Source organism: Mobula hypostoma, chromosome 15, assembly GCF_963921235.1.
Source record: "Mobula hypostoma chromosome 15, sMobHyp1.1, whole genome shotgun sequence".
NCBI classification, from domain to species: Eukaryota; Metazoa; Chordata; class Chondrichthyes; order Myliobatiformes; family Myliobatidae; genus Mobula; species Mobula hypostoma.
Genome location: NC_086111.1, coordinates 73691825 through 73716941, shown reverse-complemented (window position 1 = coordinate 73716941; position 25117 = coordinate 73691825).

Genomic DNA, 25117 nt, shown 5'->3' with positions numbered 1-25117 from the left:
GTTTCTTTAGCCAGAGGGTAATGAATCTGTGGAATTCATTGCCACTGGTGGCTGCAAAGGCCAAGTCATTGGGTCTATTTAAGGCAAAGGTTGATAGATTCTTGATTAATCAGCGTGTGAATGGACACAGGGAGAAGGCAGGAGATTGGGGCTGAGAGGGAAATGGATCAGCCTTGATGATATGGTGGTGTACTCGATGGGCCAAATGGTCTTTCTGCTCCAATATCTAATGGTCTTGTGGTCTAACTGGCAGAGAGTTATGGACACAGGGCCGTCCCTCACGGGAAACAGCCTCCTTTCCAATGAATAAACACGAGAAATTCTGCGGATGCTGTAAATCCAGAGCAACACACAAAATGCTGGAGGAACTCAGCAGGTCAGGCAGCATCTATGGAGGGGAATAAACAGTTGATCTTTTGGGCCAAGACTCTTCATCCTGATGAAAGGATGGGGGTGGTGCTGAACACTGGAGCTGAGGAAGAAAGTCTGCCTTGATGAATGGGGAGGGGGATCAGGAAGGGCCGAATGGTTTCTGACTTCTTTCAGCACTCCATACACACAGGAGATTCTTCAGAAACTGGAAATCCAGAGCAATGCACAAAATGCTGGAGGAACTCAGCAGGTCAGGCAGCGTCCAGGAAGAGGAATAAAGATTTCCGGCTGAGACCCCACGTCAGGGCTGGAGAGGAAGTGGGGAAATCCAGAATGAAAAGGGGACAGAGGCAGAAGGCTGCTGGAAGGTGATAGGTGAAGCCAGGTGGGTGGGAAAGGTCAAGGGCCGGAGAGGAAGAAATCTGATTGGAGATGAGAGTGGACCATCGGAGAAAGGAGAGGAAGATGGAACCCAGTGGGAGATGATAGGCGGGTGAGGAGAGGTAAGAGGGCAGAGTGGGGAACAGAGGAAGAGGGGAGGGGAGGGATTTTTTTTTACGGAAAAGAGAAAATGATATTCATAACATCAAGTTGGAAGCCTGGAATCACCTAATATTCCCAGATGGAATATTAGGTGAATCCAGTGAATCTGTCTACACTTCCCACTATTTCAGGAGAACAGACAGCATCATTAAAGACCCCTTTTACTCCAGATATTCTCTCTTCTTCAGGCAGAAGACACAAATGCAGAACATCGAAGGTCGGAGAAAACTGGCTCGGTCACAGGGAGAATGTACAAACTCCTGACAGACAGCGGTGGGCGTTGAACCCAGGTCAGCGTGCATTATGGTAGCCAGTGTGCTACCGACTGCCCCCCCCCCCCCCGGCAAGCAGCTTCTTTTGTGGAATATCCTCAGGCATTGCTGCACTGTCCAGGGTACTACAGAAATGCAGCACTGTCGAGATGGGTGCAAACAGGTGCTGACTTATGCAAGGCGCCTGTTGTCTGTGTCCGAGGAGAAGGTGAGACAAGATGGAGGGGAGAGCTGTTACCAATTAAGGTTTGCCTGACACGTGTTCTATAAGGAGCGTGTAGCGTGAGGGCTTCTCTGAGCTGTGACTTTCACAGAGACGCCTGTTTCTCTGAGCTTATTCCTTTCAACAAGTCCGTGTTGATCTGGATTGACGTTACAGTGATTGAGTTCAGCAGCACGAGAGCCAGCAAGCCCTGCCTGTAATCCTCTCCAAGTAGATGAATTAGTACGTTAAAGTAGAGGCAAGGTCAGACAACAAGGTTTAGTCTATAATGAAACTTTTACATAAAGCTGGTCGGTGCTGGCAGAATTACATTAGACTACTGCAGTTGGTTTATAATCCTGTAAATTAATTTCACAAATGCTTTTTCAGACTTATTCTCTGTATTCCTAAAGGTCCTTAGAATGAGCGATGCAGTTCAGAGCTGCAGGGGAGGGAACCATTGACACAAAATACACATTTCTTTCAGCAATTTCTGCTCTCTGCCTCTAGCTCTCTCTCACTCTTGGTCTTTCTCTGTCTGTCTGTCTGTCTCTCTCCCACTCACTCACTCTCTCTCTCTCTCTCACACACACACACACACACAGACCAGCAGCCCACTCTCTCACGGATACAGTAACATCACCCCCCAACAGCGATCCAGTGAAGTCAGGGTTTTTGGGCAAATTCAGGTCATATCAGAAGCTGAGAGAGATGACAACGTGACAAAATCTGTCCAGGCCTCTGGGGAAAGATGAACAAAACAAGGAAGCAGTGATAAATACTCTCTATGTCACTCGTGAGGGCTCAGCTGGTGTGTTCAGTTATTGACAATGCAGATGGTGTGGTTGCGTCCCAGAATGGCCGTGCACGGGGGAGCCTGTGGGGGGTGGGGGTGGTGGGCGGGGGGAGTGTCAAGGACGAGTCTCTTTCTTCAGGCAGCCGTGGGAGCATCAATCCAGCAGAGGTTTTCAAACTGTCCAGTGTGATTCAAAGGAAAAGCCATCTTCAGGAGCATGGAAATGTGTGACCAGAGGACAAGGACTGAAGGACTGAAGGGTGTTGGTGAGGGCACTGTCAGCAGGAAGAACGAGCTGCCCTGATCTGGGACATGATATCTCAAAGGGCAGAGAGAGTGAATTCAGATTCCAGATTCGTATTTAATTATTACACATGCTTCAAAACGTGCAACAAAACTGAAGGTTAGATTGATCTTGGAGTATGGTTCAAGGTCAGCACAACATTGCAGGCCGAAGGGCCTGTACTGTGCTGTAATGTTCTTGGTCTAAATATGTCATTTCCATTCCAAACCAACACAACCCAAGGACGTGCTGGGAGCAGCCCACCAGAGGGTGGAAAATCTGTGGAATGTGTTGCCACAGGCAGCTATGGAGGCCAGGTCGCTGGGTGTATTTAAGGCAGAGCTTGATGGGTTCTGGATTGGTCAGGGCATGAAAGGTCACGGGGAGAAGGCGGGAGACTGGGGTTGAGAGGGTAATGGATGAGCCAGGGTGAAATGGTGGGGCAGAGTCAATGGGGCAAATGGCCTAATTCTGCTCCTATGTCTTATGGTCGTATGGCAAGTGTCACCACACATTCCCGTGCCAACGTAGCACGCCTGCATCGCTCAGAATAACAACAACACAGCAACAGAAAACAAGCCCTATCCCTTTGGGAAGTTCCTTTCAATGGAATCTTCCCAAAGGGAATGGAACTGGGCAAAATACGGAATAAGCAGAGGCATAAGTTATTACAGACGCAGGCAAATCTTCAGCCCAGTGAGTGAGAGGACCAACCAGGGTAGGACTCACACGGTGAGGGGCAGGGCACTGAGCAGTGCTGTAGAACAGAGGGATCTGCCAATACAGATCCATAATTGTAACGAGAGCTTTGGGCACATCGGCCCTCACAAATCAAAGTACTGAGTACAGGAGATGAGATGTTATGTTGAAATTGTATAAAACATGGTTGGGGCCTAATTGGGAGTACTGAGTGCTGTTCTGATCACCTGCCTGCAGGAAAGATGTGGATGAGATTGAAAGAGTGCAGAGAAAATTTATAAGGATATTGCGGAGACTTGAGGAGCTGAGTTATAGGGAAAGGTTGAACAGGTTCGGACTTTATCCCCTGGCATGTAGGAGAACAAGGGGAGATTAGATAGAGGCATACTACACTATGTATAGATAGGGTAAGTGCAAGCAGGCTTTTTCCACTGAGGTTGAACTACAGCTAGAGGTCATGGGTTAAAGGTGAAAGGTGAAATGTTTAAGGTGCACCAGAGGGGGAACTTCTTCACTCAGAGGGTGGTGAGAGTATGGGCTGAGCTGCCAGTAGAAGTGGGGGATGTGGATTTGGATAAGTACATGGATGGGAGGGGTAGGGAGGGCTATTGTCTAGGTGCGGGTCAACGGGACTGGGCAGCATAATAGCTCGGCATGCACCAGATGGGCTGAAGGGCCTGTTTCTGTGTTCTATGATCTTATAACTATAAGTACCCACATTTCAGGAACGTCAGCCATCATGTGCACCCATTGTTGTAATAGAAAATTGGATTAAGTAGAGACATAGAAGATAGTGCCAACCACAGCCAAGTTTCAAGAACTTCACTAATTGTGTTATATCATGCACCCATTGTTATAACTGGTGGATATCGGACCACGGGAAAACAATGCTGAGGAGGCAGTAATGGGGAACAAGGAAATGGTGGACAAACTGAGGAAATATTTTGCATCAGTCATCACTGTGGAAGATGCTAGCAGTTTGGTGAAAGTTCCGGGTGTCGGGGGTCATGAAGTGTGTGAAGTTAACATAACTAGAGAGAAGGTTCTTGGGAAACTGAAAAGTCTGAAGGTAGACAAGTCACCTGGACCAGATGGTGACACGTCAGGGTTCTGAAAGAGGTGGCTGTGGAGGCTGTGGACGCACTAGTAATAATCCTTCAAGAATCACTAGATTGATTCGAGAAGACTGGAAAATTGCAAATGTCACTCCACTCTTCAAAAAGGGAGCGAGGCAGAAGAAAGGAAACTATAGGTCAGATAGTCTGACCTCAGGAAATTGGGGCTGAGAGGAGAATCGACAAAGAATTGGCAGATGGAATATAGTGTTGGGAAGTGAATGGTTCAGTAAAAGAAATGAGAGGGCTGACTATTTTCTAAATGGAGAGAAAATACAAAAAGTTGAGGCACAAAGGAAATTGGGAGTCCTTGTGTAGGATTCCCTAAAGGTTAATTAGAGGGGTGTCCTTTTAGAATTCAGATGAGGAGGAATTTCTTTGGCCAGAGGGTGGTGAGTCTTTGCCACGGGCAGCTGTGGAGGTCAAGTCTTTATGTATATTTAAGGCAGACATTGATAGATTCTTGATTGGTCAGGGGAAGAAAGGATACGGGGAGAAGGCAGGAAATTGGGGCTGAGAGGAAAATTGGATCAGCCATGATGAAACGACAGAGCAGACTCGATGGGCCAAATGGCCTAATTCTGTTCCTATATCTTATGGTCTTATGGTATTAATTTGCAGGTTGAGTCTGTGGTGAGGAAGACAAATGCGATGTTAACATTTATTTCAAGAGGACTAGAATATAAAAGCGAGGATGTAATGTTGAAACTACATAAAGCACTGGTGAGGCCTCACTCGGAATATTGTGAGCAGTTTTGGGCTTCTTATCTAAGAAAGGATGTGCTGAAACTGGAGATGGTTCAAAGGAGGTTCATGAAAATGATTTCAGGATTGAATGGCTTGTCATGTGAAGAGCGTTTGATGGCACTAGGCCTATACTCAGTTGATTTCAGAAGAATGAGAGATGACCTGATTAATACCTTTTGAACGGTGATGGAGTGGATGTGGCAAGGTTTTTTCCTGTAGTGGGAGAGTTGAAGACCAGAGGACACAGCTTCAGAATAGAGGGGCACCCTTTTAGAACAGAGGTGAGGAGGAATTTCTTTAGCCAGAAAGAGGTGAATGTGTGGAATTCATTGCCATAGATGGCTGTGGAGGCCAAGTCATTGGGTATATTTAAGACAAAGGCTAATAGATTCTTGATTGGTCAGGTCACAAAGGCAGGAACTTGGGGCTGAGAGGAAAATTTGGATCAGCCATGAGCAGACTCGATGGGCTGAAAGACTGAATTCTGTTCCTATATTTTGTGGAAAATTGGATGAAATGGAAACATTGAACACAGACCATGTCAGCCAATGCGAAGTGTTCCAGTACACAGACTTCTGTCACCTTCCCTGTCTCGTTCCCTAATAGGAGATCCAGTATTGCACTCTCTCTAGGTAACACCTCTATATACTGATTGAGGAAGCTTTCCTGAACACATTTGACAAGCTCTATCCCATCTAGTCCTTTCACAGTATGGGAGTCTCAGTCAATGTGTGCAAAGTTACGTGGACTTCCGGTAAAATGGCAGCTCATAAGTGCACAGTGGGGCCACCAAGAGGAGCGTTTTCCTTTGTAAAATGTGTTTTTTACAATCCAAAGACAATTCTACTCCAAGAACATCAGGTATGGCAGAACTATTCCATCAGCGAGCTGCTCATTGATTGGAATCGGTCGAGTTGGTGGAGAAGGAGTTGGCCGAGGTATTGAAGGAGCCGGTCAGGATATCAGAGGAACCCACCGGGTTATTGGAGGAGCCTGTTTGGATACAGAGGAGTGGGTATGGCTGCAGGCCGTGTTGCTGCCCGCTACTCAGGAGCAAGACACTTCACTTGCAATCGCGTGACTCTGGTGGATAGTGATCATGTAAGTTGCTGCCGGCCTCTTACCCTTGTCTGGTGGAAGCACAGTTGACATGGTTTCCAACTCCAACTCCCTCAGCCTCAGACGTAGCAAGAACTAGGCCTCAAGCCTCGGGCTTGCCTGCTGCTGCAGACCCGGAAGCATTACAGCGTGGTTGAGCTCGGCTGGGGCCTGGCCTCTCCTGTTGGTTTTGCCCTCCCACGTGTGAGCAGAGGAATGACAGACTGGATTGCGTTTATCTGTACCCTGTCGGGAGACTCTACCAGTGATTGCTGAACATTGCCGCTCAGGGTCTTAGACTATGTAGTTTTTTTTGAGTGAATATGCTGCTTTGAATTATGTTACTCGCTATTTTGAATGTTTTGCACCTTGGCGCCAGAGGAAGACTGTCCCGTTCAGCTGTATCCATGTATGGTTTGAACGATAATTAAACCATTTGATTTGATGAAAGTTACATAAAAAGTACATGGATTTCAGCAAGGCATTTGATAAGGTACCCCATGCAAGGCTTATTGAGAAAGTAAGGAGACGTGGGATCCAAGGGGACCTTGCTTTGTGGATCCAGAATTGGCTTGCCCACAGACAGGTCATATTCTGCATGGAGGTCGGTGACCAGTGGTGTGCCTCAGGGACCTGTTCTGGGACCCCTACTCTTCGTGATTTTTATAAATGACCTGGATGAGGAAGTGGAGGGATGGGTTAGTAAATTTGCTGATGACACAAAGGTTGGGGGTGTTGTGGATAGTGTGGAGGGCTGTCAGAGGTTACAGCAGGACATTGACAGGATGCAAAACTGGGCCAAGAAGTGGCAAATGGAGTTTAACCCAGATAAGTGTGAGGTGGTTCATTTTGGTAGGTCAAATATGATGGCAGAATATAGTATTAATGGTAAGACTCTTGGCAGTGTGGAGGATCAGAGGGATCTTGGGGTCCGAGTCCATAGGACACTCAAAGTGGCTGTGCAGGTTGACTCTGTGGTTAAGAAGGCATACGGTGTATTGACCTTCATTAATCGTGGAAATGAATTTAGGAGCCGAGAGGTAATGTTGCAGCTATATAGGACTCTGGTCAGACCCCACTTGGAGTACTGTGCTCAGTTCTGGTCGCCTCACTACAGGAAGGATGTGGAAACCATAGAAAGGGTGCAGAGGAGATTTACAAGGAACATACATCAAAGTTGCTGGTGAACGCAGCAGGCCAAGCAGCATCTATAGATGTTGCCTGGATTGGGGAGCATGCCTTATGAAAACAGGTTGAGTGAACTCAGCCTTTTCTCCTTGGAGCAGCAGAGGATGAGAGATGACCTGATAGAGGTGTATAAGATGATGAGAGGCATTGATCGTGTGGATAGTCAGAGGCTTTTTCCCAGGGCTGAAATGGTTAGCACAAGAGGACACAGGTTTAAGGTGCTGGGGAGTAGGTACAGAGGAGATGTCAGGGGTAAGTTTTTTACGCAGAGAGTGGTGAGTGTGTGGAATGGGCTGCTGGCAACGGTGGTGGAGGCGGATACGAGAGGGTCTTTGAAATGACTTTTGGATAGGTACATGGAGCTTAGAAAAATAGAGGGCTATAGGGAAGTCTAGTAATTTCTAAGGTAGGGACATGTTTGGCACAGCTTTGTGGGCCGAAGGGCCTGTATTGTGCTGTAAGTTTTGTATGTTTCTATGTTTCTCTGTTTCTACATGGGAAACAACAGTGTTGATGACAGGTTGCAAGAACTTTACCAATTACTTATACCAGTCAAATCTATGTTTCTATGTTTGCTAGATTCAAGATTCAAGATAATTTATTGTCATTCGTCAGTAAACGAGTGTAAAGGGAAACAAAATGATTGTTACTCCGGATCTGACGCAGCACAAATAAACACAATAAGATAAAGAACACAATTAAGAAAATCACAATAAATATGAATACATAAGATAGTTTATATACATAGATTGATTATGTCCATAAAGTGACGCTGGGCACAGGAGTGTCTATACATGAGCTGACTCTGACAGGAAATGATAAAATTGTGGTGGTTGGAGATGTGAGGGGTGGGTTAGTGGGTGGAGGTGTTGATCAGCCTTACTGCTTGGGGAAAGTAACTGTTTTTCAGTCTGGTTGTCCTGGTGTGGATGTTACGTAGCCTCCTCCCTGATGGGAGAGGGACAGACTGTCCATGAGCAGGGAGGGTGGGATCCTTCATGATGTTACTGGCCCTTTTCCGGCACCTTTCCATTTATATGTCCTTGATGGGGCGTGGCGGGGGGTGGGAGGAAGCTGGTGCTAGTGATGTTAACTACCCATTTAAAGCCTTCCTGACTGTCACAGTGCAGTGTCCGTACCACACAGTGACGCATCTTGTTAGGATGCTCTCTACCGCACAGTTGCAGCCCCCTCACAAAGCAGACGCATCGGTAAATCTTCCTGCTTGTCTAGGATGTGTTCTGGGACCATCAGCGTCTGTACGATGGCAGTCACAGATGTTTGGGACTGCTAGTAGTTTTCATTGCTCTGCCGCCAACGCAAAGGGGTGTGAGGGCTAGAGTTTTCCTGAAGTCGATAGTCATCTCCTTTGACTTGTTGACATTGAGAGGAATGGAAAATAGTTTTTTTCTGTTAAATTTGTTTTATTCCGTAATCAGGACCTAGTCTCTACTTAATAACGTCTTTGTTTAAGACATTCAGTGAGGCAGTGCTTTATATTCAACAGATATAGGTACGCTAAGCAGTTCTCTTTGGCAGGAGTGGACAATGTTATGCTGACCTTAGATAAGCTAGAACAGGAAAACAAGAGGCAGGGTAAATGTAAGCAGGCTTTTTTCCCTGAGGTTGGTTGACTAGAAAAAGAGGTCATGGGTCAAGGGTAAAAGGTGAAATGTTTAAGGGGAACATGAGGGGGAGCGTCTTTACTCAGAGGGTGGTGAGAGTGTGGAACGAGCAGATGATGTGGGTTTGATTGCAACACAAGAGATGTTTGGATAAGTGCATGGATGGGAGAGGTATGGAGGGCGATGAGAGCAGGTAGAATAAGAGTTCAGCATGGACTAGATGGGCTGAAGGGCCTGTTTCTGTGCTGTAGTGCTCTGTGACTTTAGGTGGAGTTGGAAACTATTTAGTTATTGCAGGATATAATTAATAGTGTCGGGGTGGAGATCCGTCTCTACCAAAGGAGGTGTAACAAACTCCTTCCCTCCGCTAGCCTGCAGGTCACCCTTGGGCCTGCTTAGTCCCCGATCAGGGTCACGTGAACCCATGGGATCAGGTGGAAGATGGCTCTATGAGCAGCTGGGTTGCAAGCCCTGGTTATGTGACCACTGACGCCAGGCAGACAATCTCTGAAGAGTATTGATTATGGCTGGGTTCACCTGTCTTGTAAAGACACTGCCCAGAAGAAGGCGATGGCAAACACTTCTGTAGAAAAACTTGCCAAGAACAATCATGGTCATGGAAAGCCCACGTCATACAACACAGGTCATGATGATAATGTCATGTGACACAGCATATAATGGTGATGCTGATGATCAAGTGAACAATGACACCTAACTTCGTGATAAAAATAGACTTTACAACATTCGTTGCCCAGCTCTTGCCTGTAGTTGGGACCAAACATTCTATAGTTATAAGGCCACAGAGTCCTGGACTGGATATCCAATGCAAGAGATTCTGCAGGTACTGGAGATCCAGAGCGACAAACACGCAACACTGGAGGAACTCAGCAGGTCAGGCAGCATCTATGGAAAAGAGTAAACAGTCGACGTTTCAGGCTGAGGCCCTGCATCAGGATATCAGACAACCAGCTGAGAGATGGGTGGGTGAAGACATCCTTGTGAGCCGCATTTGAGATCTCACCCTGACTAATCACCTCCCGGGAGAATGAGAGGAGCCCGTTGTACTTTACAGAGTCCTCCCCATTCCCTGCTCAGACATACGCTCTGATGTGAGTGCACATTGTCAGAAAGCACCATGAGGGATATTTCTAAGCAACCCGCTGGCCTATACAATCGAGCTGCACAAATCCAAGGGGGAGGGGGATCTTCAGCATAAGGGGTTAAACTTCAAAGTAAGTTTATTGTCAAAGTTCATATATGTCACCATAGACAACCCTGAGACCCATTTTCTTTCAGGTATTGACAGGAAAATAAAGAAATAACTGTAGAATTTATGATGAACTATACAGACTAACAACCAAGGGGTGATAACTGTTCCTGAACCTGGTGGTGTGGGACCTGATGGTTGGGGGGTAATAACTGTTCCTGAACCTGGTGGTGTGGGACCTGATGGTTGAGGGGTAATAACTGTTCCTGAACTTGGTGGTGTGGGACCTGATGGTTGAGGAGTAATAACTGTTCCTGAACCTGGTGGTGTGGGACCTGATGGTTGGGGGGTAATAACTGTTCCTGAACCTGGTGGTGTGGGACCTGATGGTTGAGGGGTAATAACTGTTCCTGAACCTGGTGGTGTGGGACCTGATGGTTGAGGGGTAATAACTGTTCCTGAACCTGGTGGTGTGGGACCTGATGGTTGGGGAGTAATAACTGTTCCTGAACCTGGTGGTGTGGGACCTGATGGTTGAGGGGTAATAACTGTTCCTGAACCTGGTGGTGTGGGACCTGATGGTTGAGGGGTAATAACTGTTCCTGAACCTGGTGGTGTGGGACCTGATGGTTGGGGGTAATAACTGTTCCTGAACCTGGTGGTGTGGGACCTGATGGTTGAGGGGTAATAACTGTTCCTGAACCTGGTGGTGTGGGACCTGATGGTTGGGGGTAATAACTGTTCCTGAACCTGGTGGTGTGGGACCTGATGGTTGAGGGGTAATAACTGTTCCTGAACCTGGTGGTGTGGGACCTGATGGTTGAGGGGTAATAACTGTTCCTGAACCTGGTGGTGTGGGACCTGATGGTTGAGGGGTAATAACTGTTCCTGAACCTGGTGGTGTGGGACCTGATGGTTGAGGGGTAATAACTGTTCCTGAACCCGGTGGTGTGGGACCTGATGGTTGAGGGGTAATAACTGTTCCTGAACCTGGTGGTGTGGGACCTGATGGTTGAGGGGTAATAACTGTTCCTGAACCCGGTGGTGTGGGACCTAAGGCTCCCGTACCTCTTGCTGAATGGTAGCACTGAGAAGAGATCATGGCCTGGATGGTCGGGGTCCCTGATGATGGATGCTGCTTTCCTGTGGCAATTCTTCCCATAGATGTGCCCAGTGTTTGGAACATGGAAGTAGAGACAGGGAATGCCACAGTGATGTCAGCCAGTTTTCAGGAACTTTATGTTAGAGAGTGCACCCACTGTTGTAGTAGAAAATCGAATTTACTGTTAGAACTGTGGATAATCATTTTATCATTTTATCCTGTAATCAGGAGCTAGTCTGTTGTTCAATTAAGGCTTCTTGTAGCAACCATTCTATTATAAAAATGTAGCATTTATGGTCAGCTCATCACCTGGGAATGTAAAAGTTCACAAAAAAATCATGTTCGGGTAGATATGAAGTTGAATATTCCTAGACTGTTTCAATGAGTTAGTGGTCTGATGTTTTATATTCTCTATCTTTGTTCTGTGTTGTTCTACATTGTTTGACATTGTTCTGTGTAGTTCTGTGTTGTATTGTGTTGTTTTGTGTTGTTCTGTGTTGTATTGCGTTGTTTTGTGTTGTTCTGTGTTGTTCTGTGTTATTCTACGTTGTTCTGTGTAGCTCTGTGTTGTTTCTATGTCGTTCTGTGTTGTTCTACGTTGTTCTGTGTTGTTTTGTGTTGTTCTGTGTAGTTCTGTGTTGTTTTGTATAGCTTCTATGCTGTTCTGTGTTGTTCTACATTGCTCTGTGTTGTTTTGTGTTGTTCTGTGTTTCTCTATGTTGTCCTGTGTAGTTCTGTATTGGTTCTGTGTATTTCTGCATTGTTTCGTGTTGTTCTGTGTATTTCCACTCTGCTCTAAGCTAAGGGTCTGTGAACAGGACTATCTTTGTGGACTTCAGTTCAGAATGCCTCTTGCTTGTTTGTAATATTTGTTTCTTTGGGTGTTTGATGATCTTCTTTCTCAATTTTTTTTAGATTTCTTTGTTTCGTGGCTGCCTGTTAGGAGACAAATCTCAAGGTTGTATAATGTATACACAATGTGATAATAAATGTACAAAGTACTTTGGACTTTGTATATTTCAATGTACATGTGATAAATAAATCTGAAATCTGTTTTCATACCACACCGTGGTGCAGGGAGGTAGTCCAACATCGGGTTTGAGAACAAGATCATTGCTGGAAAGACCTGAGCGGACACGATTCTCAGGGCATCTGTGGTCCTGCTCTTGTTCGAAGGTCACACAGTGGGTGGCCAATCTCTCCCTGGCCAGAGATCCCACAGATCAAGAAGAAAGCATTCAAAGCTTCACATTAGCTGGAGATTTCAGCCACCACATACAGCTCCTCAGAAGGTCAATCTATAGTACAGAGCAAAAGTCTTAGGCATGTATATATCACTCGGCTGCCTAAGACCTTTGCGCAGTACTGTATTTGTCAACGTGGAGCAGAGAGCGAGTTTGTAAATCCGCAGGAACAAAGGATGCTGGGAATGGCAAGGGCGGAGCACCGTGGGGGTGGGGGGTGTGGGACATAGAAACATAGAAACATAGAAAATAGGTGCAGGAGTAGGCCATTCGGCCCTTCGAGCCTGCACCGCCATTTATTATGATCATGGCTGATCATCCAACTCAGAACCCCGCCCCAGCCTTCCCTCCATACCCCCTGATCCCCATAGCTACAAGGGCCATATCTAACTCCCTCTTAAATATAGCCAATGAACCGGCCTCAACTGTTTCCTGTGGCAGAGAATTTCACAGATTCACCACTCTCTGTGTGAAGAAGTTTTTCCTAATCTCAGTCCTAAAAGGCTTCCCCTTTATCCTCAAACTGTGACCCCTTGTTCTGGACTTCCCCAACATCGGGAACAATCTTCCTGCATCTAGCCTGTCCAATCCCTTTAGGATTTTATACATTTCAATCAGATCCCTTCTCAATCTTCTAAATTCCAATGAGTACAAGCCTAGTTCATCCAGTCTTTCTTCATATGAAAGTCCTGCCATCCCAGGAATCAATCTGCTGAACCTTCTTTGTACTCCCTCTATGGCAAGGATGTCTTTCCTCAGATTAGGGGACCAAAACTGCACACAATACTCCAGGTGTGGTCTCACCAAGGCCTTGTACAACTGCAGTAGTACCTCCCTGCTCCTGTACTCGAATCCTCTCACTATAAATGCCAGCATACCATTCGCCTTTTTCACCGGCTGCTGTACCTGCATGCCCACTTTCAATGACTGGTGTATAATGACACCCAGGTCTCGTTGCACCTCCCCTTTTCCTAACCGGCCACCATTCAGATAATAATCTGTTTTCCTATTTTTGCCACCAAAGTGGATAACTTCACATTTATCCACATTAAATTGCATCTGCCATGAATTTGCCCACTCACCCAACCTATCCAAGTCACCCTGCATCCTCTTAGCATCCTCCTCACTGCTAACACTGCCGCCCAGCTTCGTGTCATCCGCAAACTTGGAGATGCTGCATTTAATTCCCTCATCCAAGTCATTAATATATATTGTAAACAACTGGGGTCCCAGCACTGAGCCTTGCGGTACCCCACTAGTCACTGCCTGCCATTCTGAAAAGGTCCCGTTTATTCCCACTCTTTGCTTCCTGTCTGCTAACCAATTCTCTATCCACATCAATACCTTACCTCCAATACCGTGTGCTTTAAGTTTGCACACTAATCTCCTGTGTGGGACCTTGTCAAAAGCCTTTTGAAAATCCAAATATACCACATCCACTGGTTCTCCCTATCCACTCTACTAGTTACATCCTCAAAAAATTCTATGAGATTCGTCAGACATGATTTTCCTTTCACAAATCCATGCTGACTTTGTCCGATGATTTCACCGCTTTCCAAATGTGCTGTTATCACATCTTTGATAACTGACTTCAGCAGTTTCCCCACCACCGACGTTAGGCTAACCAGTCTATAATTCCCCAGTTTCTCTGTCCCTCCTTTTTTAAAAAGTGGGGTTACAATAGTCACCCTCCAATCCTCAGGAACTAGTCCAGAATCTAATGAGTTTTGAAAAATTACCACTAATGCATCCACTATTTCTTGGGCTACTTCCTTAAGCACTCTAGGATGCAGACCATCTGGCCCTGGGGATTTATCTGCCTTTAATCCCTTCAATTTACCTAACACCACTTCCCTACTAACATGTATTTCGCTCAGTTCCTCCATCTCACTGGACCCTCTGTCCCCTACTAATTCCAGAAGATTATTTATGTCCTCCTTAGTGAAGACAGAACCAAAGTAATTATTCAGTTGGTCTGCCATGTCCTTGCTCCCCATAATCAATTCACCTGTTTCTGTCCGCAGGGGACCTACATTTGTCTTTACCAATCTTTTCTTTTTTACATATCTATAAAAGCTTTTACAGTCAGTTTTTATGTTCCCTGCCAGTTTTCTCTCATAATTTTTTTCCCCTTCCTAATTAAGCCCTTTGTCCTCCTCTGCTGAACTCTGAATTTCTCCCAGTCCTCAGGTGAGCCACTTTCTCTGGCTAATTTGTATGCTACTTCTTTGGAATTGATACTATCCCTAATTTCCCTTGTCAGCCACGGGTGCACTACCTTCCTTGATTTATTCTTTTGTCAAACTGGGATGAACAATTGTTGTAGTTCATCCATGCAACCTTTAAATGCCTGCCATTGCATATCCACCGTCAATCCTTTAAGTGTCATTTGCCAGTCCATCTTAGCTAATTCACGTCTCATACCTTCAAAGTTACCCCTCTTTAAGTTCAGAACCTTTGTTTTTGAATTAACTATGTCACTCTCCATCTTAATGAAGAATTCCACCATATTATGGTCACTCTTACCCAAGGGGTCTCTCACGACAAGATTGCTAATTAACCCTTCCTCATTGCTCAAAACCCAGGTGGCAGAGGAGTGCCAGGGGTAGGGGGGTGGCAGGAGGTGCAGACACACCCAGCCCTGAGACTCCAGGCAGGGTCATTTGATTCCAAACAATTGGTTTTTTGATCATTACAGAATGTCTCCCTGGTGCTTCCCGCTCCCTCCCCTCTCCCTTCCCCTTTTCCCCACCATGGTTCCTCTCTCACTGCCCCCTTCCCACTCTCAGTCCACAATAGAGACCCAGATCAGAATCAGGTTTATCAGCACTCACGTATGTCATGAAATTTGCTTTTTTTTGCGGCAGCAGTACAGTACAATACATAAAATTACTAAAGTACTGTGCAAAAGTCTTAAGGACCCTCACTACATATTTGCATCTAAGACTTTAGCACAGTACTGTATGAAAGGAATGATGTAAGTGGTGAGAGGCATTGCTAATCAGGGATAGTATCACAGCCACAGGAAGGGAGGATGTCAAGGAGGAACTATTTACTGAGTCAGTGTGGGTAGAAATCAAAAACAGGAAGAGAGCAATCACTCTTGAAAATATTCTACAGACCATCCAATAACAACAGAAACGCCGAGGGACAGGTCGGGAGGCAGAGTTTGAGAAGGTGCAAAAGTAACAGGGTTGTTGTCATGGGTGACTTCAACTTCCCAAATATTGATTGACACCTGCTTATTGAAAAAGATTTTGATGGGTGAAATTTGTTAGGTGTGGCCAGGAAGGATTTGCGACACAATCGCGGACAGGCCATACTGCATCTGGTGTGAGGTAACCAGGTCCAATATCAAATCTCTCAGTGGGAGAGCATTTCAGAGACGTTTACCACTCCCTGATCTTTACCAAAGCCTCGGTGAGGGATAGGAGCAGATGGTGTGGGGAAGTATTTAAGTAGAAGGAGGGGGAATTATGCTGCTATTAGGCAGGAACTGGGGAGTGTAAACTGGGGAACAGATGTTCCCAGAGAAAAGCACAACAGGAATGTGGACGTTGGTTAGGGAGGACTTGCATGAGGTTCTGGATGGGGGTTCTGGAGGGGTACGGGTAGCCAGGAATGCACCTAGGAGGGTTAGAAAGGGGCAGAGAAGGGCTTGAGATTAAGGAAAGCCCAAGGTGATCTACACAAATGTGAAGAACAGGAGGATGACTAGGCTGAGTGTAGAGCTGATCAGCAACTGGAAACTCCTGCCTGGAGTTGGAGAGGTAGAGAAGTTCTTTAATCAGTATTCAGCAGTACGAGGTAACGACGTTTGCAAACACAGTGTAGAACAAGCTGATCTGCTGGAACATGTTACTGGTAAGAAAGAAGATGTGCTTGAAATTTTGAAAAAGATTAGGATACATGAGTCTCCAGAAAAGACCATAAGACCATCAGATATGGAAGCAGAATTAGGCCATTTGGCTGATGGAGTCTGCTCTGCCATTTCATCATGGCTGATCCAATTTTCTCTCTCAGCCCCAATCTCATGTCTTCTCTCCGTATTCCTTCATGCCCTGACCAATCAAGAATCTATCAACCTCTGCCTTAAATATACATAAAGAGTTGGCTTCCACAGCTGCCTGAGGATGCCCCTCTATTCTGAGGCTGTGTCCTCTAGTCATAGACTCTCTTACCATAGGAAACGTCTCCACATCCACTGTATCAAGGCCTTGCACCATTCAATAGATTTCAATGTGGTCACCCCTCATTCTTCTGAATTCCAGTGAATACAGGCTCAGACACTCTTCAGATGACAAGCCTTTCAATCCTGGAATCATTTTTGTGAACCTCCTTTGAAACCTGTCCCGTTTCAGCACATCCTTTCTAAGATAAGGGGTCCAAACTTGCTCACAATACCCTAAGTGAGGCCTCACCAGTGCTTTATAAAGTCTCAACATTACATCCTTGTTTTTATATTCTAGTCCTCTTGAAATGAATGCTAACATTGCATTTGCCTTCCTCACCTGCAAATTAACCTGTAGGGAACCCTGTACAAGGTCTCCCACATCCCTTTGCACACTTTCCAACACTGTATTCCATTTTCCACTGGGAAGGTCCATAGATCCCTCAAAGTTGTCGCACAAGTTGATAGGGTGATTAGGAAGGCTTATGGTGTGAGGGCCTTCATTAGTTGGGGATTTAGTTCAAGAGCCATGAGGTAATGTTGCAACTCCATAAAACTCAGGTTAGACCACATTTAGAATATTGTGTTCAGTTCTGGTCGCCTCATTATAGGAAGGATGTGGAAGCTTTAGAGAGGGTGCAGAGGAGATTTATCAGGAGGTTGCCTGGATTAGAGAGGGTGCAGAGGAGACTTACCAGGTTGCTGCCTGGATTAGAGAGGGCGCAGAGGAGATTTACCAGGAGGTTGCCTGGGTTAGAGAGGGTGCAGAGGAGATTTACCAGGTTGCTGCCTGGGTTAGAGAGAGTGCAGAGGAGATTTACCAGGATGCTGCCTGGATTAGCGAGCGTGTCTATTGAAGACAGGTTGAGTGAGCTCGGGCTTTTCTCTTTGGAGTGAAGGAGAATGAGAGGTGACTTGATAGAGGTTTACAGGAAGATAAGAGACAGAGATCGAGACTTTTCCCCATGACAGAAATGGCTATTTTGAGAGGGCATAATTTTAAGGAGATTAGAGGAAAATTTGGGGGGGGGGGTGTCAGGGGTAATTTTTTTTTAACACAGAGAGTGGTGGGTGTGTGGAACACTCTGCCGGAGGTGATGGGCAGATACATTAGGGATATTTAAGAGAGTCTTAGAAAAGCACGTGGAAGACAGTAAACTGGGTGGGGCATGTGGAAGGAATAGGTTAGATTGATCCTAGAGCAGGTTAAAGGGTCAGCACAACATTGTGGGCTGAAGGGCCTGTAGTGTGTAGTACTGTTCGGTGTTCAATGATCTAACACTTGGTGTGACCACAGTTAGCAGTCCTTAGGGGAACTGGATGATGAGACATCAACTGTGCAATAAGCAAGACACCTTGACATTCTGCGGGGAGCTGACTAAGCTGTTACAGTGCATGGTAACAGACCAGACCAACGGAATAAACGCAATGGATAGCTGGCATTCACCAGCAGCGGCTTCATCGTCACACAGAACAGAAACAGGCACGGTAGTGTAACTGCCAGACTCATTCCACCGAGATGCAGCACAGAGCGTCATAGGAAGTCATTCCTGCCTGTGGCCATCAAACTTTACAACTCCCTTGGAGGGTGAGACACCCTGAGCCAATAGGCTGGTCCTGGACTTATTTCATAATTTCCTGGCATAATTTACATATTACTATTTAACTATTTATTACTATTTTTATTACTATTCTATTACTATTTATTATTTCTATGACTATTACTATTTACTATTTACTAATAGTAGTATTACTATTACTATTTCTATTTACTATTTATTATTTATGGTGCAACTGTAACGAAAACCAATCTCCCCTGGGATCAGTAAAGTATGACTATGACTATAATGCTATTACAGCGCCAGGAATTACCGACTGGAGATCAATTCCTGCCACTCTCTGTCAGGAATTTGTACAGTCTCCCCGCGACCTCCGGGTGCTCCACATTCCAAAGACCTACCGTTTAGGGTTACTTGTACTTCAAGTACAAAGTATAAAGGAAATTTATTATCAACGTACATATTTGTCACCATAAACAACCCTGAGATCCGTTCTCTTGTGGTCATACTCATCAAATCCAAGAAGCACAGTAGAATCACTGAAAGCCCGCACCCAATCCAACAGGTTGTTGAACAAACAACCAATGTACAAAGGATTACAAACTCTGCAAATACGAAAGAAAAAGATAATAAATAAACAATAAGGCGAGTCTTCGAAAGTGAGTCCAAACTTTGTGGGAACAGTTCAGTGATGGGGCGAGTGAAATTGAGTGAAGTCGTGGGCGTGCTAAGTCAGCACCGGACACTTGCGGGCTGCCCAGCACAATCCTCACTGATTTGATTTGATGCCAATGATGCATTTCACTGAATGTTTCTTTGTATGTGTGATAAATAAAGTGAGTTTGTTATCCTTACCTTCAGTCTGGCCTAAGCCCCACCCAATGTAGACTAGTCACTGAGTTACAGAGCTCGATACCTGACCTTTTACAAGCGGTAGGGACAGCTACCGTCACAGAGTTTAAAAACACTTGAACGGGTAGCAGACAGAATAGATTTGAGGGTCATGGTCCAAACGTGGCCAAATGGGACAAGCTCAAGTGGACAACTTGGCCAGCATGGACAAGATGGGCTGAATGAACTTTCTCTGTACTGCATGACATCATGATCCAGAGGGAAAAGTTTAAAGATTAGTTTTATTTGTCACATCAGAATCAGAATCAGGTTTAATATCACCCACTCACGTATTGAAATTTGTTAACTTTGCAGCAGCAACAATACAATGTACAATAATAGAGAAAAAACTGAGAATTAAATAGTTAAATTAAATAATCAGTGCAAAAAATAGAAATAAAAAAGTAGTGAGGTAGTGTTCATTGATTCAATGTCCATTCAGAAGTCAGATGGCAGAAGGGAAGAAGCTGTCTAGAATTGTGAGTGTGTGCCTTCAGACTCTTGTACCTCCTTCCTGATGGTAGTAATGAGAACAGGGAATGACATGGGTGGTGGGGGTCCTTAATGATGGACACTGCCTTTCTGAGGCATCGCTCCTTGAAGATGTCCTGGATACTACGGAGGCAGTGCCCATGATGGCGCTGACTGAGTTTACAACTTTCTGCAGCTGACTTCGATCCTGTATGCTAGCCCCCCTCCCCAACCCCGCCATACCAGACAGTGATCCAGCCAGTTGGAATGCTCTCCATACTACATCTGTAGAATTTCCAAGTGTTTTTGGAAACATACAAAACCCTCCTCAAACTCCTAATGAAATACAGCCACTGTCATGATTTCTTTGTAACTGCATCGATATGTTGGGCCCAGGTTAGATCTTCAGAGATGTTGACACCCAAAACTTGAAATTGCTCACTCTCTCCACTTCTGATCCTTCAGTGAGGATTGGTTTGTGTTCCTTCGTCTTACCCTCCTGGAAGTCCACAATCAATTCTTTGGTCTTAGTGACGTTGAGTGCCAGGTTGTTGCTGTGACACCACTCAACTAGCTAGTATATTTCGCTCCTGTACACCCTCTCATCACCATCTGAGATTCTGCCAACAACGGTTGTGTCATCAGCAAATTTATAGATGGTATTTGAGCTGTGCCTAGCCGCACAGTCATGGGTATAGACAGAGTAGAGCAGTGGGCTAAGCACACACCCCTGAGGTGCGCCAGTGTTGATCGTCAGCAAGGAGGAGATGTTATCACCAATCCACACAGACTGTGGTCTTCTGGTTAGGAAGTCGAGGATCCAATTGCAGAGGGAGGTACAGAGTCCCAGGTTCTGGAGGTTTTTGATCAAACCTGTAGGAATGATGGTGTCAAACGCTGAGCTATAGTTAATAGACAACATCCTAACATAGACATTTGTGTTGTTCAGGTGATCCAAGACCGCGTGGAAAGCCACTGAGATCACGTCTGCCATTGACCTATTGTAGTGATAGGCAAATTGCAGTGGGTCCAGGTCCTCGTTGAGACAGGAGTTAGTTCAAATGTTCAATATCAGAGAATGTGTGCAGTATACAACATGGAATACTTCTTCACAGAAGGATTCTAGCTGTAAACAAAGTACTTCAGTACCATAGATGCGAATGCTACTGGATAATAGTCATTAAGGCAGCTCTCCCTGCTCGTCTCGGCCACTGTTACAATTATTGCCCTTTTGAAGCTGGTGGGAACTTCCGATGGTAGCAGCGAGAGACTGAAAATGTCTTTCAACACCCCTGCCAGTTGGTTGGTTGGCACAGGTTTTCAAAGCCCTATCAAGCGCTGCACGGGGGCCTGTCGACTTGTAAGGGTTCACCCTCCTGAAAGAGATTCTGACGTTGCCTTCCGAGACAAAGATCACAAGGTCACCGGTGCTGCAGGGATCTCCATCGCTGTAATTTCATTCTCCCTTTCAGAATGAGCATAGAAGTCTGGGAGTGAAGCTTCACTATCATTCACGACGTTGGGCTTTGCTTTGTAGGAAGTAATGGCCTGCAAACTCTGCCAGAGTTGGCGTCCATCTGATTTCACCTCCAACCTCGTTTGACGAAGGGTCTCGGCCCGAAATGTCGACTGTACCTCTTCCTAGAGATGCTGCCTGGCCTGCTGCGTTCACCAGCAACTTTTGATGTGTGTTGCTTGTTTGGAATTGTTCCTTGGCTCTTGAAAAAAAACCCCTGCAAGTCATACCTGGTTTCCTTTTACAGACCTGGGTCGCCAGACTTAAATGCTACAGATCTGGCCCTCAGCAGACTACTACCCCCCAGTTCATCTGTAGCGTTCGATTTGGGTATGTACGGTAAGTACCCATCCACACAGGTTTTAATGAACTCAAAACAACAAAATACACAGTGAAACGTGCCACTCGCATCTACAACCAGCACAATCTGATAGGCACATGGATGATAGAAAAATAGAAGCCTATGGAGGAGGGAAGGGTTAGATTGATCTTAAAGTAGGTTAAAAGGTCAGCACAACATTGTGGGTCGAAGGGCCTGTACTGTGGTGTAGTGTTCTATGTTCTATGCCCTCTCAAACCCTGATAACTAAAACAACTCAGTCAAGTTCCTCTAGGACCTCCTCTGTTCCAAAGAAAATAGGCTGAATCTATCCCAACTACAATTCCTCATCATTCTTGGACCTCTCTCTAATCGTACACCTCTCCCTCAGCTTCTGTGCCCTGGTCTCTTAAAGGTCCCTCAATGCAAGTAGCCACACCATAAGACCACTCATTTTCATCTGGAGATACAGCTCCGTAACAGGCCCATCCAGGCCAACGAGTCCACACTGCCCGTTACACTCGTGCGACCAACTAGCGACCAACTAACTACCACCAGTATGCCCAATTACACTCGTGTGACCAACTAACTACCACCGATATGTCCAATTACACTCGTGTGACCAACCTAACTACCAACAGTACATCCAATTACACTCGTGTGACCAACTTAACTACCACCAGTACGTCTTTGGAAGGTGGGAGGAAACTGGAGCACCCGGAGGAAACACGTGCAGTCTTGGGGAGAGCGTGCAAACACCTTACAGACCGCGGCAGGAATCGAACGCTAGCCCCTACGCTGCCATGTCACCCGGGAGATTGGCCGCAGTGAGCGGGTGAGCGGAGAAGCTGACTGTAGGACTTTGACTTTAGATTGGGTAAATGCAAGCAGGCGTTTTCCACTGAGGTGGGGTGAGAGTACAACCATGGGTCATTGGTTAAGGGTGAAGGGTGAAATATTTAACAGAAGGAAAACTTTTTTACTGAGAAGGTGGTGAGACAGTGCCAGTGGAAGTGGTGGATTCAGGTTCGATTGCAATATTTAAGAGAAGTTTGGATAGGTACATGGATGGGAAGGTTGTGGAGGGCTATGGTCCCGGTGCAGGTCGATGGGACTAGTGATAGTAATAGTTCATAGCAGACTGGATGGGCTGAAGGGCCGATTTCTGGGCTGTAGAGCTCTACGACTCTTTGATGATCTGGAGTTCAGAGGGCTGAGAAGGTGACCTGATAGAGAGGTATACAGTTACAAGCAGTGTGTGTGGGGCAGATAATCCTTTCTCTGTGGTTGGGTTATCAGTAAGAGGACAGAGCTTTAAATTCAAAGTTTATTTATTATCAAAGTATGTATACACCATGCAACCTTGAGATTTGTCTCCTTACAGGCAGCCACAAGTTGGACAAAAAAACCCAACAGAATCCATTAAGAGCAGAAGACAGTCAAACACCCTATGTACAGTGAGAGAAAAAAAAACAAATTGGACAAACGTTAAAAGTAAGCAAATAGCATTTAGAGTGAAAGACCTCATAGCAGACACAAAACTGGGAGCAGCCGGAGCAGGCCGCAGCCTGAGGCTCGGTTCCACAAGGAGCAGTGTAAACGTCACTGAGACCGCAGACACAAAACTGGGAGCAGCCAGAGCAGGCCGCAGCCTGAGCCTCAGTTCCACAAGGAGCAGTGTAAACGTCACGGAGCCCGAGCAGACACAAAACTGGGAGCAGCCAGAGCAGGCCGCAGCCTGAGGCTCGGTTCCTCAAGGAGCAGTGTAAACGTCACTGAGACCGCAGACACAAAACTGGGAGCAGCCAGAGCAGGCCGCAGCCTGAGCCTCAGTTCCACAAGGAGCAGTGTAAATGTCACTGAGACCGCAGACACAAAACTGGGAGCAGCCAGAGCAGGCCGCAGCCTGAGGCTCGGTTCCTCAAGGAGCAGTGTAGACGTCATGGAGCCCGAGCAGAACCAACCAAACCCTCGCCCCTGATCCCAACACCCCGCCTTTTCAACCCATCCAGCCTGGTATGAGAGGGAGGAGTTTTACAGGGGATCTGAGGGGTAATTTTTTTACACCGAAAATGGTTGATGTCTGGAACGTGCTGCCAGAGGAGGTGGTGGGATCTGATACAGTCACCACATTTATAAAATCAATAAAGTCTGCAGATGCTAGAAATCCAGAGCAACACCTACAAAATACTGGAGGAACTCAGCAGGTCAGGCAGCATCTATGGAGGGGAATAAATAGTTGATGTTTTGGGCTGAGGCTCATCTTCAGGACTGGAAAGGAAGGGGGAAGAAGTCAGAGTCCAATGTTGGGATGAGGGAGAAGGAGGATAGATAGAAGGTGACAGGTGAAGCCAGGCGGGTGGCAAAGGTAAAGGGCTGGAAAAGAAGGAATCAGACAGGAGAGGCGAGTTGACCATGGGAGGAAGGGAGGAAATATTAATAAGCACTTACATAGGCAAAGCTTCAGAGCATACAAAGAGCACAGGAGAACGGGATTCATGCAAATAGACATGAATCTCATCATGGATATAGTGAGCCTGTGCTGGCACTGTGACTGTCACAAAAATGTGATTTATGGGTGTCAATGGGTGATTATTGGCAGCATGAGGTCTGTGGGCCGAACGGCCTGCGTCTGAGCTGTGTCAGTCCGCAACTCTGCCTGTGACAGGAGACAAGTTCTGGGGTAAGGGATAGATCCAAGATTGCTGAATGTGTGCTAAAGCTACAGCCACATCCGAGCCACATCCGGCATGGGACCGTGCTTTTCAGGGGAGTGGGGGCAATTTCAAAGGAGGTGTGAGGGGCGAGGCTTTTACACACAGAGTGGTGGGTGCCTGGATTGCCCTGTTTGTGGTGGTGGAAACAGAAACATTGGAGACTTTTAGGAGACGTTTAGATAGGCAGATGAATGTGAAGAAAGCCGGGGGGGGGGGTGCGTGATATGGGCATTGTGTAGGTAGGAAGCTATTTGATTACTAACTTGAATTACTCTCTCACTTTCAAGGACTCCATCTCATGTTCTCAATATTTATTGTTTATTTATTTAATATTATTATTTCTTTCTTTTTGTATTTGCACAGTGTGTTGTCTTTTGCACACGAGTTCAATGTCCAAGTTGGTGAGGTCTTTCATTGATCCTGTTATAGTTATTATTCTATTATGGATTTACTGAGTATGCCTGCAAGAAAATGAATTTCGGGGTTGTATATGGTGACGGATATTACTTTGATAATAAATTTACTTTCAACTTTGAACTTTGATTACTAATGTAGTTGGTTGGGCACAACAGAGCGGGCCGTAGGGCTGTCCCTAGCTGAACTCTTCTATTCGGGTTCTATTATGGGATATACGCCCACAGTTTGCAAAGGGCTGTGACCTCATTGGGAAATGGAGACCGACCGGAGGAGCGTATCTGATGCCAGAGCACTGCTGAATAATTCAGGTGCATAAATAGGTAAACAGTGGCTGTGGTGGAGCATTTGCAGGAATGGAGTGAGTGAACGCTCTAGAACCAGAAAGTTTCTTTCTTTCAGCCGACCTGAAACAAGCCAGTTCTGTGGTGTCATCAACCCACAGGCCGGCTGGTGGAGCAACGGCATCAGCGCCGGACTCTGGAGCGAAGGGTCCCGAGTTCGAATCCAGGTCGGGCCACCCCCTGAGCACGCTTTCCATCCGTGCCGCGTTGGGCGTCGAGCTA